This window comes from Dermacentor variabilis, chromosome 8 (assembly GCF_050947875.1).
Source record: "Dermacentor variabilis isolate Ectoservices chromosome 8, ASM5094787v1, whole genome shotgun sequence".
Lineage (NCBI taxonomy): Eukaryota > Metazoa > Arthropoda > Arachnida > Ixodida > Ixodidae > Dermacentor > Dermacentor variabilis.
The window spans coordinates 20281413-20295926 of NC_134575.1; the positions used below are offsets into that span (position 1 = coordinate 20281413).

At 43.5% G+C, this 14514-nt stretch overlaps 1 long non-coding RNA gene across 1 annotated transcript; it reads right to left on the bottom strand.

Moving 5' to 3' along the window:
• Positions 1 to 3894: 3894 nt before the first annotated feature.
• Positions 3895 to 12219, bottom strand: LOC142590933 (uncharacterized). Its single transcript, XR_012830270.1, has 3 exons — positions 12166 to 12219; positions 8239 to 8418; positions 3895 to 4069 (listed from the first exon to the last, which is right to left on the bottom strand). It is a non-coding gene; the product is annotated as an uncharacterized LOC142590933 (long non-coding RNA).
• Positions 12220 to 14514: the final 2295 nt, after the last annotated feature.

A 14514-nucleotide genomic window follows, 5' to 3' on the forward strand; every position in this document is an offset into this window, starting at 1 on the left:
GCAACAAAATCCCAATAAAGAAAGGCGTCATGCAGCAAGATACGACCTCTCCAATGCTATTCACAGCGTGTTTACAGGAGGTATTCAAAGACCTGGATTGGAAAGAATAGGGGATAAGAGTTAATGGAGAATACCTTAGTAACTTGCGATTCGCTGATGATATTGCCTTGCTTAGTAACTCAGGGGACCAACAGCAATGTATGCTCACATACCTGGAGAGGCAAAGCCGGAGGGTGGGTCCAAAAATTAATCTGCAGAAAACTAAAGTTTTGTTTAACAGTCTCAGAAGAGAACAGCAGTTTACGATAGGTAGTGAGGCACTGGAAGTGGTAAGGGAATACATCTACTTAGGACAGGCAGTGACTGCGGATCCGGATCATGAGGCTGAAATAATCAGAAGAATAAGAATGGGCTGGGGTGCGTTTGGCAGGCATTCTCAGATCATGAACAGCAGGTTGCCATTATCCCTCAAGAGAAAAGTGTATAATAGTTGTGTTTTACCAGTACTCACTGACGGGGAAGAAACCTGGAGGCTTACGAAAAGGGTTCTACTTAAATTGAGGACGACGCAACGAGCTATGGAAAGAAGAATGAGGTGTGTAACGTTAAGGGACAAGAAAAGAGCAGATTAGGTGAGGGGACAAACGCGAGTTAATAATTTCTTAGTTGAAATCAAGAAAGACAAATGGGGCATGGGCAGGAGACGTAATGAGGAGGGAAGATAACCGATGGTCATTAAGAGTTACGGAATGGATTCTAAGGGAAGGAAAGCGTAGGAGGGGACGGCAGAAAGTTAGGTGGGCAGATGAGATTAAGAAGTTTGCAGGGATAACATGGTCACAATTAGTACATGACTGGGGTATTTGGAGAAGTATGGGAGAGGCCTTTGCCTTGCAGTGGGCGTAACCACGCTGATTATGATGATGATGGTCATGATGAAACACCACAGAAGGTTTGGGACATATGGTCGGACCCGGAGGTTCACTTTGCCTGTCTGAATACTCTCAGGAAGCAACCTTCACCCAAAGGTAAGTATCAGGTGTTTGTTCTTTCTGTCTTTGCCGTCGCGCCTTTGTATAATTATCTTAATATTGATAACATTTTGCTGGCCCCAGCCTTATAATAGTTCATCTTCTGTCCGCTGCATCAAGTCATCTTTGAAAACAACACCACGGGTTGTGTTTATTGTGCGGTGCGGGGTAACTGTCACTTGGATATCTCGAAATGATACTAATTTATGCAGTTTACAGTGTTCCTTTTATTGCGCAGTTCCAAAAGGAGATCGCAGCAAGGCATTTTTGACGCTTTATAGCCTGGTCCAAGTGCCCCAGTTAGGGATTTTGAAAGAAGCTTGTGACATTGTTCATATTTGTTTTTTCTGGTTTTCAGATAGGATGAAATGAAAAAGAGGTGGGTGGTGAAGGATTGCTTTCGGCGAACGAAAAGTGGAAGACTTCATCGGGGCGCCTCCTCCTCAGGGAGCGATCAAGTACTTGGGGAAGGAACGGCAGTAATGCCAGCCACTCACCATGGAGCCCTACAGGGGGGCACTACAGGCACTACAAACGCCAGCTGTACGTTATCAGTAAAATCGAATATGACATAACCTTAATTTGCTGCTCACATGGAATTAACCCTCGCTTCCTTGAACACAGGCATACAGAAGAGAGGAGAAAACAGGTAAGATTCAAAGTGAGAGAGAACGACAAAGATCGTAGAAGAGGATATGAAAAGACCGCTGCCGACTTCCCCCGGGTGGGTCAGGCTGGTCGTGCCGTCCATGTGAAGCCGAGACCGAAATGGCGTACGGCCTCCACGGATGAACCTTCAAAGTCCAAACACTAAGCATCGCCTCAACCCCCAGGATCCACGTTTCCCTGGACATGCCTAAGCAGCGCATGGTCGAACGCAGGAACGTCCAGCTTTTATGTGCTCGGGCACGTGGTGTCGCAACACACCAAGTGCCAGCTGACGCAGCCGCCCCTGCTTGGAGCACCCAGTGCACCTAATAGTGCTAGGGAAAATGCATGTGTGTCTATAAAACAATTATGCAGTTAGAATGCCACATAAATGTGTCAGCGCAGAACAACAGGTTACAATGATAAATTAGGAATGTTATTGGCGAAAGGCCCAGGTATGGTCAAAGAGCGCCACGCAAAAGACAATGAATGGACACTTGAAGATAAAACATGACATATGTGAGAGTTGTGAACCTGAATATCAAATGGCGGATTTAGCTTGCGTGTAGAGAGGCCTAAATTATTTGCTGCAAGGAGCGTAAAACATACAGGCGTCAAAAGCAGCGCATTGACTAGTGATGTATACTATGAACGTAAGAGCTCTATTACTAAGTGATGGTCAGTCGAACTTGTGGTTAACAGTAGCACTCGTACCTCATCAGCTGGCCCTTGAACGCAGGCGCTGGGAGCCAGGTGCTTTGGAGAAATGCAACCGCAGTAGCAGCGTCTAGTTAGAGGATGTGCTACGTATATCTTGGGCTGCTATTATACGATGTACCAATATCTTGCAAAAAGAATAAAGCTAACTCATTGTCAGAGGGTGGTTCAATGCCGAAAAACGTTGCCGGCTGGAGACAGATGTGTTGTTCACATTCCAGGGCAACTTATCCTTTTCATTGATCTTCTACCTGCCTACACTCTCACGAGATGGAAGGAACATTAGTGTCTCGCCACATTTAACATAGAAAAGAGGATAACGGCCGGTCTGTTGGAGTGAGTGACACAGGAGTCGCCTATCCTAAGACGGCAGAAAACTTCAGTTTGTTGCATTTCCGGTATTAGTGGCCACTTTCTGACACTTTGCTTAATAACGTGAAGTTTAATAAATTCCTCAATGTCCGATGTACGTTGGCAACGGCGCATCAGTTTTCTGCAAATTATGGACATTGAATCCTTGATAGGGATTGTTACGGAAGAATGATTTGCTTTTGTATTTACTAATGTAGCAATATTTTTGGCAAGCCATATTACCCTCGATATCTCTGTGGACAAGTACCCAGCATATTCCTATATGGTGAGAGATGCATAACAAGCACAGAACGTTGAATAAAGTTCAGCAAAGAGAGGAGTTTTATTATTTCGTAGAGAAATGAGAGATTTTGAGGACGCCTAATGAATCTGTTAATATTATTCCTTTTTGTAGATTTATTTGCATCACGTGTCTGACAATCAGCAATATTCTGCATGCTTCAGCCATAAAACTTGTTTGCGGTTGCAAACACGAGAAGGGTGGGCCGACTGCAGCACAATGGACGCCCGCATGCGACTTTGAAGCATCAGCGCAAGATACTGGACTCGAGTACTTTGACTGAAGTTGTTGGAAGTGCGTTTAGATAAGTATTTCTCGAGAGTTCATTGTACTTTTACTAAAGGCCTGTCACAGCCTATCAGTAATGGTCGGACTGGCGGGGCTGGACCCATCCGAGGGTTTTCAAAACGAGGAACAACGATTGATTTTCTGAGGATTCACACACGTGATGAAAAGTGTTCTTTCATTGTTGCATAATTGTGCGAAAGGTATGGCAGATGTCATATTGTTTACGGTTTTCTTATTAGGATTTTCGCGATCAGAACGTGCTTCCAGGGAATAGATGAAACTGGACGACGACCTCTGCCAATGGAGTGACCACTCAGTGAATTCTACAAAGATGCTTTGTACAAGGTTATATTGTACAAGGTATACAATGCTTTGTACTTCGGAACGCTCCTGTGGCGAGACGTATGCCTAAACGATGAACAGGCTCAAACATTTTAGAGTACTGAGTGTAAGAGGTTGATACAACACCACCCCGTAGTTTAAATCTGATCGTATCAGACTTTTGTAGAGATTAATTATTCATTTCATGTCACGGCCCAAGTTTGTGTACGAGAGAATTTTCAGCATGTTCATTGTATTCAGTCACTCAACCTTTATATATTTGATGTGGGGGGTGAAACTTAGTTTCGAGTACAGTATGACGGCGCAATAATTTGTGTTCTTTATTCAAGGAAAAGGTTCGGTATTTTATGTTTGACAGTGTGATCAGGCAGCAGTCTTCTTTTGCTTTTTCCTGAAAAAGACGCAGGAGCTTTTATTAGTTTGACCTTCAACCCATTTTTATCTGCCCATTTGGACACTTTCTTAACCCTAAGCTGAACTTGCCACTCGCACGCTGCAAGTCTACAGCATTTAAATCCTATCTCTACGTAGTCTACGTGCACAGAATAGAAAATGACTGGAGGTAGCGAATAACGAAGCATATTCGTCTTCACGAAAATTAAAGCCTAGATCTTAGGACGCCTTCTTGGAGTATTGCAATTTCCTGCGTGAATGGACACGAGAGTGTGTTGTATTTTTTTAGGAGGGAAGTACGGCTAGAAAGGTTGGTTGGTTGGTTAGTTTGGGTTTAATGGAACAAAGGCAACTATGGCCATGCTGAGCTAGCGAAAGACAAAAGGAAACGCAACGTTAGAGCTGGTAAACCTGCATTTCTTTATAGTTGGTGTAAACGAGCTTTCTCTAAAAAAGTCGAACAGGTTAGTAAATGGCACAAGAATGTCATCTGTCAGTAAGAGGGCAGGGTGTAATGGTAAATTATACAGGTTGTGTAGAAACCTCTATCTACGTATGTCGGTGTGTGGACATGATATTAGGAATTGTATGGCTGCAAGAGGTTCACGGCATTTTTCGCAAATTGGCAGGTTTTCTTTTCGGAGGAGGAAATTGTGCGTCAGGTGTGTTTCGAATGCGAAGTCGACACAAGATCACCTCGTAGAACCGTTGCCGGTGACTGCATGAATTCCACTCGCCAATTACATGCTTATTAGCTTGCAGCTTGTTGCTTAAACAATGGTCCCGTTCGTCTTGCCGTTTTGACGTCAAGGCGTTCGGAATCGCATTGATACTGTCTTTATATGGAAGTCTTGTATTAGTAAGGTTTTGTACGCTGGGCCATTGAGGCGAATCTAGCCGCGGCTTCGTCACCCGGTATCGCAGCATGGCTTGGTACTCAGCAAAACCTAATTGGTCTGCCGTAATTGTTTTACGTTAATACGTTTAAAACATCCCCTAACAGGGGTTCACATTCGGATTTCAGAAGTAGAGCTTTGATACATGATGAATGTATCTGTGTATGTGACAGTGTTTTCAAGTTTGTCAGCGATGATCTTTTGAACTATCGCCCATATTGCGCATACTTCGGCTGTGTAGACAGAAGCATACTGTGGTATTAATTTAATTTCATTTCTATATTTGTGATGAAGAGCACAATTCTTGTATGAGCGGAAATCTTGTATAATGTGTTCGTGTGGTGTGTCTCTTATATGTGTTAGTGTCCAGTCGCACAGCGGTGTGAAATCACACCAATGGGCCACACGTTCTGCCCTTCTGGAAACCTGGAGGAATTTCCGAGGCATGTCATAATCCCGACATTATGTATCGTATCGCACGGTAAGTGGCCTAATCATGTTTGCTTTATTTGTATAGTGTAAGCGTGAACTGCACTGTGTCACGGTGTGATACCATGTGTGTTGTGGTAAGAACTGGTTTCTGAGTATGTAGGAAAAAATAGCACTGTGCGCTGCTGTAAAAAAGGCTCAATGCAGTCGACGTATAAACTCTGAACAGGTGATGTTCTATAAGCACCACTTGCCAGTCGCAGGACGAGCTTATTAACTGAGTCAAGTCACCTGGTGTAAGACGTTATGGCTGAACTATACTTGATGCCACCATAGTCTTATATGCTACTTACGAGAATGCAGTAGATGTGTAGCAGGGATTTATGGTCAGAGCCCCGGTGCTTCCAGAAGAGGACTTTGAGGATGTTAAGTTCACTGTTCGCTTTAATTTTAAAACTGTTTATGTGCGCAAGAAAGTTCAACTTTTTGTAAAACAGAGCACCCAGAAACTTGTGTTCTTGTTTTACCGATAGTGTGGCTTCCTGCAGCTTGAGGATGGGATGTGGTTGTAGGCCACTTTTTTGTAAACAGACAGCCCTAGTAGTTTTTTCACTTGATAAGCGAAAACCGCTTTCATATGTCCACTGCGTGAGATTGTTTAGCGCAATTTAGATATGCCGTTCAGAGATTCGCAAGTTTGATGCACGACACGATACCTGCAGATCATCCAGATGTAATGAGTGCATTAGAGAGGTTAGATTACCATTACTGACTGAGCTCATTTTCACCAGAAACAATATTGTGCCTAATACACATCCCTGTGGCACACTTTTTTCGGAATGAATACGCGGAACAGCACTGTTCCTAAACGCACTTGGAATATTCGGTGGGACATGAAATCGGCTAGATATTTTAACATTCTACCGCAGATCCCTCAATCCGCTAAGTCCCTTATAATACCAAACCTCCACGTTGTGTCGTACGCCTTTTCTAGGTCGAAGAAAACCATGAGACAGTATTGCTTGCGTAGAAAGACTCCACGTATCTCGTGTTCTAGCCTGTCTAGGTTTTCTGTTGTAGAGCAGCATTTCTTGTACCCACACTAATGATTATCGAGCAGGTTCTCGGTTTCAAGGTCGTGTGTCAATCTGATGTTTATAATGGATTCATAAGACTTGGCACGACAGCTTATGATTTCTATTGGTCGGTAGGTGGTTGCTGTTGTAGGGTGCTTTCCAGCATTCAAGAAAGGGAATATAATGGCTCTTTTTCACTCATGCGGCATTTCTCCTGTATCCCACATTATGTTGAAAAAATGAAGCAAGGTCTTACCTGCTTTAGGATATAGGTGTGCGAGCATTGTGTAATGTACTCTGTCCGGACCGGGCGCTGTTTTTTGCCAGTAGTGGGTACTTTCTTGATTTCCGGGAGTGTTAAGGGGGATCGTTCGAAACTTTCTGTTGTCGGAAGTTTTCGTTTTTCTGCCGATTCTTTATATTTTTCAAATATAAAGGAATAGTTTATTGAGCTTGAAAGGTTATGGAAGCACTGCCCTAATATGTCTGCTTGTTCTTTTAAATTCGTTTGAGTAGCTGGGGGTGAGATTATGGGGATCGTGTAAGGAGCGTTGTCGCCTCTAAATTTACGAAGCTGATCGCACATTTTTTGGATGATATAGAGCTATTTATGGAGGTACATGCGTTTTCCAAGGCTGTCTTTCTGCTTTCCGGAGCGTGTACCCGGCTTTCGCCTTTGCATTTTTGAAATAGATAAGGTTATATTGTGTTGTATGTCGTTGAAAGATACCCCAGGCTTTGTTTTGTGCTCTGTTAGCTTGTGTACATTCACTAGTCTAACAAGGTTTTAATTTGCTCCTTAAGAAGCCGGAGGATTGCGGAATCGTCTTTCCTGCTGAAGCAAGTAAAAAGGCAGTAATCTTTTCATTCGTTTCGTCTATAGTTTTAACATTTGATATGTCATCCAGACTGGCCTTTTCGCTGAAGGGACGCCGATCTGCTAGATGGAGTCTCCAACGGGGTGACCTGAATGGTACTGTAGGAAAAGGAGAAGTATTTTTAATAATGCCAGGCAAATGGTCATTACCGTAGGGATTGTCAATGACACTCCATTTAAAATCGAATAAAGAGAGATCGAGTGCACAACGCCAGATCTAGACCGCTCATAGCTCCTGTGCTTGGGGAGCAGTAGTTTGCCGCCCAGTGTTTAGAAGGCGTATGTCGTTTCCCAGGATAAAATCTTCAAGTGTTTGTACCCTGATGTCAGTTTTGTTGCCGCATAACGTGTTATGTGCGTTAAAATTACACACTTTTAAAAACATTCAGGTAGCTGTTTTAAAATAACTCCAGATCTGATGCAGTAGAATGTGTATGTGGTGGAATGTATATTGAACAAATGGTGATGGTTTTGTGTGCTAATGCAGGGACAGCAACGGCTTCTAAGTGAGTATTAATGGCAACTTCTCTAGCTGCAATGCTGCTCTACAGAACAATAGCTACACCACCCGAAAGCCGGTTCGCCTGAGTACGGTCGCGCCGTACAAGAGTGAAGCCTTTTAAAATGTTTTTTGTGCTTTTCGCCTAAGTTTGTTTCTTGTAAGCGCAAGGCCACAGGACAAAGTTAAACAACATATATTTGATGTCACACTTTGCAACAATAAAAAGGTAGATTACTACTAGTCTTAACCTTGGCACTGAGCCCATGCTCACGTAAACATTCATTGAGCAGCATGCCGTTTTCCCTATGTAAGTGTAGCTGCAAAAGATGGGAATTGCATAAAATAAAGTGTTTGTCCAATCTAGAGACTTGGCGTTATGTTGCTTACTACACAATCCTGGTGTTTGGCGTATATTTCGTTGGCTTCCTTCCATATCCTTCCCAACTTTTTAGGTGTCTTGAGGCTGTGGGACACAAACTGTACATACGGCATCGCAACAGTTTTGTTTATGTTAATGTCATTTAGCACTTCGCACGTGTCAGATGCGTGTACCTGCAAAGACAAAGACTGAAAAGGAAATGAGCACTGTCGTTTGACATTAATAGGCATGCATTTTAAAACATGAAAAGGTTGAAGAGTGGGAAGGCGACCAAAGATAAGAAAAGGAACTAGATATTAGGGTGTTGTGGAAGCAAGGGGTCAAACCCCCTTAGAGTTCTTTGTTTGTAAAATTGCAATAAATTCGTTGATTAGATAGGATTTCCTATATTTCGGTCTCTGGGCGGAAGAAAGTGAAGCTTTAGAGTACGAAGTTCAAATTTGATAAAATTGTCACTTGGCAGGGTAAATGATTTACAACTGCTTTCAAAATATTTTGACCGTGTTTGTACAGTGTATGTTTAGGCTCGCATTCGTTCGCTGTCCAGCTTCGCTAATGCACTATTTTTGCAAGAACAGACGGTACAAAATGTAAATGATGTTCTCTGTTCAGTCATTACCATAAATATGTGGCGGATGGTATACCAATCTACTTGACTCATTAGCCTGTACAGTAATCCTAAGAGAGAAAATGTCTAATATTCCAAATATACACTGAATGGAGCTGAGGCATTTAGGCACTGTTGATAAAGACCAGGCAGCGCATTGTAGCTTTAACCGAACATCAATATGGCTTTTACATTGCTACGAAAGACAATTCAAGTGGATCGATGCCATCTTTGTGCCCTTCACTGTAGGTGAAAACAAGTAATGCGCATAAGCATCTTTGGAGCGAAAACATGCCAAAGTGAGCATGATATGGTACCTTTATCCCTAAGGTAGAGAAAAACACCTATGATGGATAACGATCGCATTCTATTTTGAACACTTGAGTCATCGTTAGTTGGGGTAAAAAAACATTCAGCTTTCCGAGAAAGCTAGACTTTGCGCTCCGTTCTGTCATACCTTAAGCTATTGTAGTGCTTCTCGTAGGAAACTTTACTATTGTTGAAGTCAGCTATGACACAGTCGAAGGGCTATTTTTGTATCCGGGCTACATCAAAGACCTTGAAACCCGAACAACAATATCTACTCCTAAAAATATTCATAACCATCCTGTTTTCCAATGAAATCATTCTTCAGTTTTCAGTGACACCTTTCATTTGGAATACTTGTAATAATATAGTATGGCAGTAATTAAAAGACACGCTTTTAGGCTTTGCCTCCCAAGGGCAAATATGTTCTGCATTACCCCCTGAACGTGCTGTGGCACTTCAATTTCCCGGAAAACTTCTAAATATATGTATACAGTGTTTTTTTATAATTTTTTTTCAGGTGTAGCCAAATAGGTAATTTACTGTGGAGTTCATAATCCACAACAAACAATATAGGCGTTTTGCCTGTCTGCCATAAAAGTTCTTCCAGGACAACGAAATATAAACTCGGTGCTACTTTTTGTTTCATAAAGAGCGCATAAAGGTTTATATGTGCTTTGTACGAGTATATATAACGAAATAACAAGAGAAATGGGCACTAAACCATGACCTGCAAAGTTAGTGAATGACTCTCACTTATAAAGCTTGTAAATTACACATGACAGCTGTGCCGCCTGTAGTCTGGTGACACACGATCACCCCAACTGCATGCACAACCCGGCCGAAGCCTTTGCAGCGTAATCGCTTCGTGGGGTGAGGCATGCCTTCCACGCATCCGCCCATCACAGCCCTCGATAAGAACAACAGCTATAATTATGCTACTTGGCATGTAAATGCCTCTTCTCAACATACGCACCACCAGACCAAAATTTCATTGCCATTTAGGCGTCGGAGGGCTGCAGCTGCGGCTGCTGCTCTCTTAAGACTTTGCGGTAATGTATCGTATGTTCGGTATCTTTTGAAGGAATACAGAATCAGGTTCTATTATTTCGCCGCAGAACATTGGTGGCGCAGAGTATGGACTAATAGTACAACGAAGGCCGACGAGTAACCCCTGGTCACCTTTCAACAGCAAGTGCATAAATAATGCTACAGGCTTGCCAACAACGGATGAAGAATGACCAACACCTCAAGCCCGACGACATTAGCTCCCTGAACACTGCTCTGCCCATAGCCAAACCGGACATCTGTCATGTCATCTTGGAGGTTCCTTCATTTTCACCCAGTCCTTTAAGTGTGGTTTGCACATATTGAGCCCTATTTCTGCCCCCACACGTCACTGAGGATAGCAGGCGCCACTACCACGTAGTCTGGACTCCTGCTACGCTACTGCCAACGGTTGCCAACGGCTGCCCCTTAGCAATACCTCCAGTGTGAGCTTGTTTGTCGGCTGTCAGAATAAGACGACCAGTGCGTGTGGAAACTTTTGCAGTGGGAATAGCTTGGCGAACGCGAACCATCGCACTTCTTTCGCCACTTGCGCTTTGAGGCCACCAAGACGCGTATTCACACCCCCTCCTTTATTCAAGCTCTGTGGCTTGAATTGATAGCCCAGAACTTCCAGGTAATTCTCCAGTTCCATTGCGTCCTATGTCTAAACAAACTTGCCGAGATATGTGACGCCATAATCGATCTCCGCATATCATTACTATCTTAGCCGCTGAAGGCACTAAGTAGCCGCTGTACCCGTCTAAGCAAGTTTGTGGCATCGACGTCATCATGCAGCAGCTCTGCGCCATTCAAAAGCGTTTGTATCAACACCAACCTTCATGGCCCCAAGACCACTCTCAAATTCGTGGCTGCAACGTCGACTCATCGCAGCTCCATGACACGATCCACCATGTACGCTTTGGTTAAACAGTCCGCAAATGGAAGCCGTCATTTTCTTCTACACGTTAGGAAAGCCACCGGTAGCTCGAAAAAGGGACCGCGAGCTGCCGTCTTGCAGATCACAAGTTTTGTCAGCGTATAAATACTAAGACACTGGCGCGCCTCGATTGCAGCTCCCAGAATTCATACTATCCATAAGCCCGCCTTCACGATAGGTGTATGTCTGTGTACTAGGAGTTCAGCGCAGCGAACTGGTCTAACATGAAGACATATGGCTGACTTCATCTTCATATCAAACTAAAAATACAAGACATTTGGTTTTCTTTTAATATTGTGATCGCCGATGCCTCGGAGTCATTATCAGTTAATTCCGATTTTTGTCCAGCTACAACCTCACACAAAATTGTCGCAATGGGTGCCTGATCGACGTCATACAAGCTCATCTTCACTATGCCAGCATACAACCATCTATCAGTGCAGTGTTGTGGTACTCGTCATGGAAAATGCATCATAGCACCGATAGCGTCTCGGCAAATTTGTCCACCTAACTCGACCCAGCGGGCTTCCTGATGTGGTGCTACGCAACATTGTCCACTACATCCAGACACCGGGCCTTCCGGTCTCCTTCCATGCCCGCGGTGTAGCTCTGGACCGCCTGCGCATCGCGAAAGTAGTGTGTGCATACATGCTACACAAATGAATCTCCCGTGGTTCTGAGGTTCCATGGCCATCGCCTTTTAACTTGGTACTGAACAACACCGCTGTCCGGCAGCACTGAAGCGATTATCATGCCCTCAGCGTGTAAACAATGCTCGAAATGTACCCCATCCGTAACATACAAACTTCGCGCATGCCATACACCAATATCGTGCCTTGAATGCCTAGACGCAAATTCATGCCAACGCCGACAACGTTTCACAGACTGTTCTTATCGGGCTGTTTGGTTTGTTTGGGTTTACTTTCGCGAGCTTCGATCTTAGAAGTGTGGCATGAACCTGTGAACATTTCGTCGTTGTAGTTGTATGTGGCATCGACTTCTGCTTCGTCTATGTTGACGACATATTGCCCTTACCTCGGATAGCTGAGGCCCTCCAACATTATCCCGGTATACTTTGCAAGCCCTTCGCAGACCACGGCCTGAACATCAGTGATAGGGTGTGCACACTTGGTGCACTCCTCCTCACCTCAGCAGAAGGGATCCGCGCTTCACTTGATCGCATCTTGTCCGGGCGACACTTTGTTGAGCTCAACGGCATGAACGATTTTTCGGCATGATGAACTTCTACAAGAAAGACATCGTTACCCAGCCAGATATGATCCGTTTCCAAGAAAAAATAAATAATGCGTTGAAACTACGGAAATGCTATACATATGAGGACATGTTACAAAACTATTGCATGCTTTGTAGCGTGCCCCAGTAACAGATGTAAAAAAAACCTCACATAGCTGCCAATACACGGCCAGTAGCACAATCAGACAAGTTAAGTGCGGTATGAATACTAATATTGTATTCAAACACAACAAGAAAAAGGCCTGCAATGCCTGAAATTTTCTTGCACGACATACGTGATTGCTTTGCGATGCCCTTTACAAGGCGACATTTTGCAGCTTTTTATTCAGTACTTCTTAATTTCTGAATATCTATCAAATTCAACATCAAGTTTGGGATTTCACTCCCGAGTGTTCCAACGTTTTGAGAAGATGGTGATTTAAAATTGCAATGTATATGCCACACATTGCTCGCTTCAAACTAAACATTAAAAAATTGTTTGTGCACGTACATATCATAAGACAACTGTTCACACTTGTCAATACTTATAGCAGGAGAAATTCAAGATTTCAATTTTATTCCTTATGAAAAAGGTAGGATTGCATAAAGTTCAGGTTGTTGGAAGTAAAATGTACAATAGGCTACGAATGCTTAACTATTAACAAGCGAGCAGTTGTCTTGCAAAAACGCACCAAATATTTAAAGAAGTGCAAGAAATATATTTCAAAGAGACAATATCTTATGCGTCCACGTGAACTGCAGGTAAGGATTAAAATGCTCCAGGGGAATGGGTTCGATCTCTAGATTCTCTAGTTTAGAGAATCGCATTCAAAGGCAATTCTATCTTATATGACACCTTTAAAGCATTTGTGTTACTAGACATCCTTCATGAAAGTGGCCTCTGGGTAACGAACTTCTGCACTATAAAATGTTAATGCCAGTTAGGCAGAACTCATGACGCAAGAAATAATGAGTGTACGTATTACATGGGTTTCCTTGACGATAGCTTCGTGCTCGGTACTTATTTACCTGGAATAATTGAAAATGAGTGGGCACTGAAAATGCGCAGTCGCTTCGTGAAATGGAAGCACCAAGTGCGCAACATCCACAAAATAAAATGAAAGCGTGCAAGATAGCTGGCAAATATTCTATCGGAAGAAGATGTACCCTAATGGGGCAAACTTGTTTCACTAGCATAGAGATGCCGCGCTCCTGACGCAAAGTAGAGCGCCTCACGTGGTGTACCTCATTCCGTATGCGGCAGGCTATATTTACGAAGCCCGGCAAAGCGCAAAGCAGCTGCGTTCCTGTGGTCTTCTTGCAAAAACAAGACTGGCTTCCTTTTTACCCGTTACTGGCTGTGTCACATAGGATGTTCAACTTTTCGTAAGAGTCCCTCCTCTGATTGTAAAATTAGCAAAGTGGGCTGTATATTTACTGATGAATATCTGGGAACATAAACGTTTTATAGGCCACACCATCTGCAGAAGAAATGTCAAAGGCATAAACGAAACTATAGCGTCCAGCCGACAGCCTATCAATACCTCATCGGCAAGTTGAGCGAGAAACATGGCATACGGCGTGAGTGTATGAAGAGCACGAAAGACAACCTCTCCAACGCGTAGGCAAACCCAAGATGAAGCAAATTAGTTTGGCTAGAGTGAAAGAGATCTGGGTATACCGGTACTGTCAATGATAAAACCTGCAGGCAACTGGGCTCCTTCCCCGCGCTTTTTTACCTTGCACGCTCCGCCTTTAAGCAACTCTGCCTTAAATTGCGCACGCTGCACGTGCTTGAGTGCACTGACCATCTCAGAAATCTAAGCATTAACTTCTGTCACTGTAGAGCTGCAGATACATTGTGTTAGATCAGTAGGTAATCGTGGGTATTCATTGAAGAGCAACACAAGACTACTGTCACATACCCAGCGACTGAAGTTGATATCAAAGAGGTTTATCAAAGAGCAACACACATCAAGGGATGTTTTAGCTCTGCTTTATGTCAGCGTGAAAGAGAGTAATTAAATAGCGGTACATACCCATGGCACACAAATACTTCCGTGTTCCGAGTGTTGTCTGTCGACGTCAAAAAGATTCATTGGAGAGAGGCACATTGGTGCGCAGTGCGCATAACCAGTAACCCAAATTCCT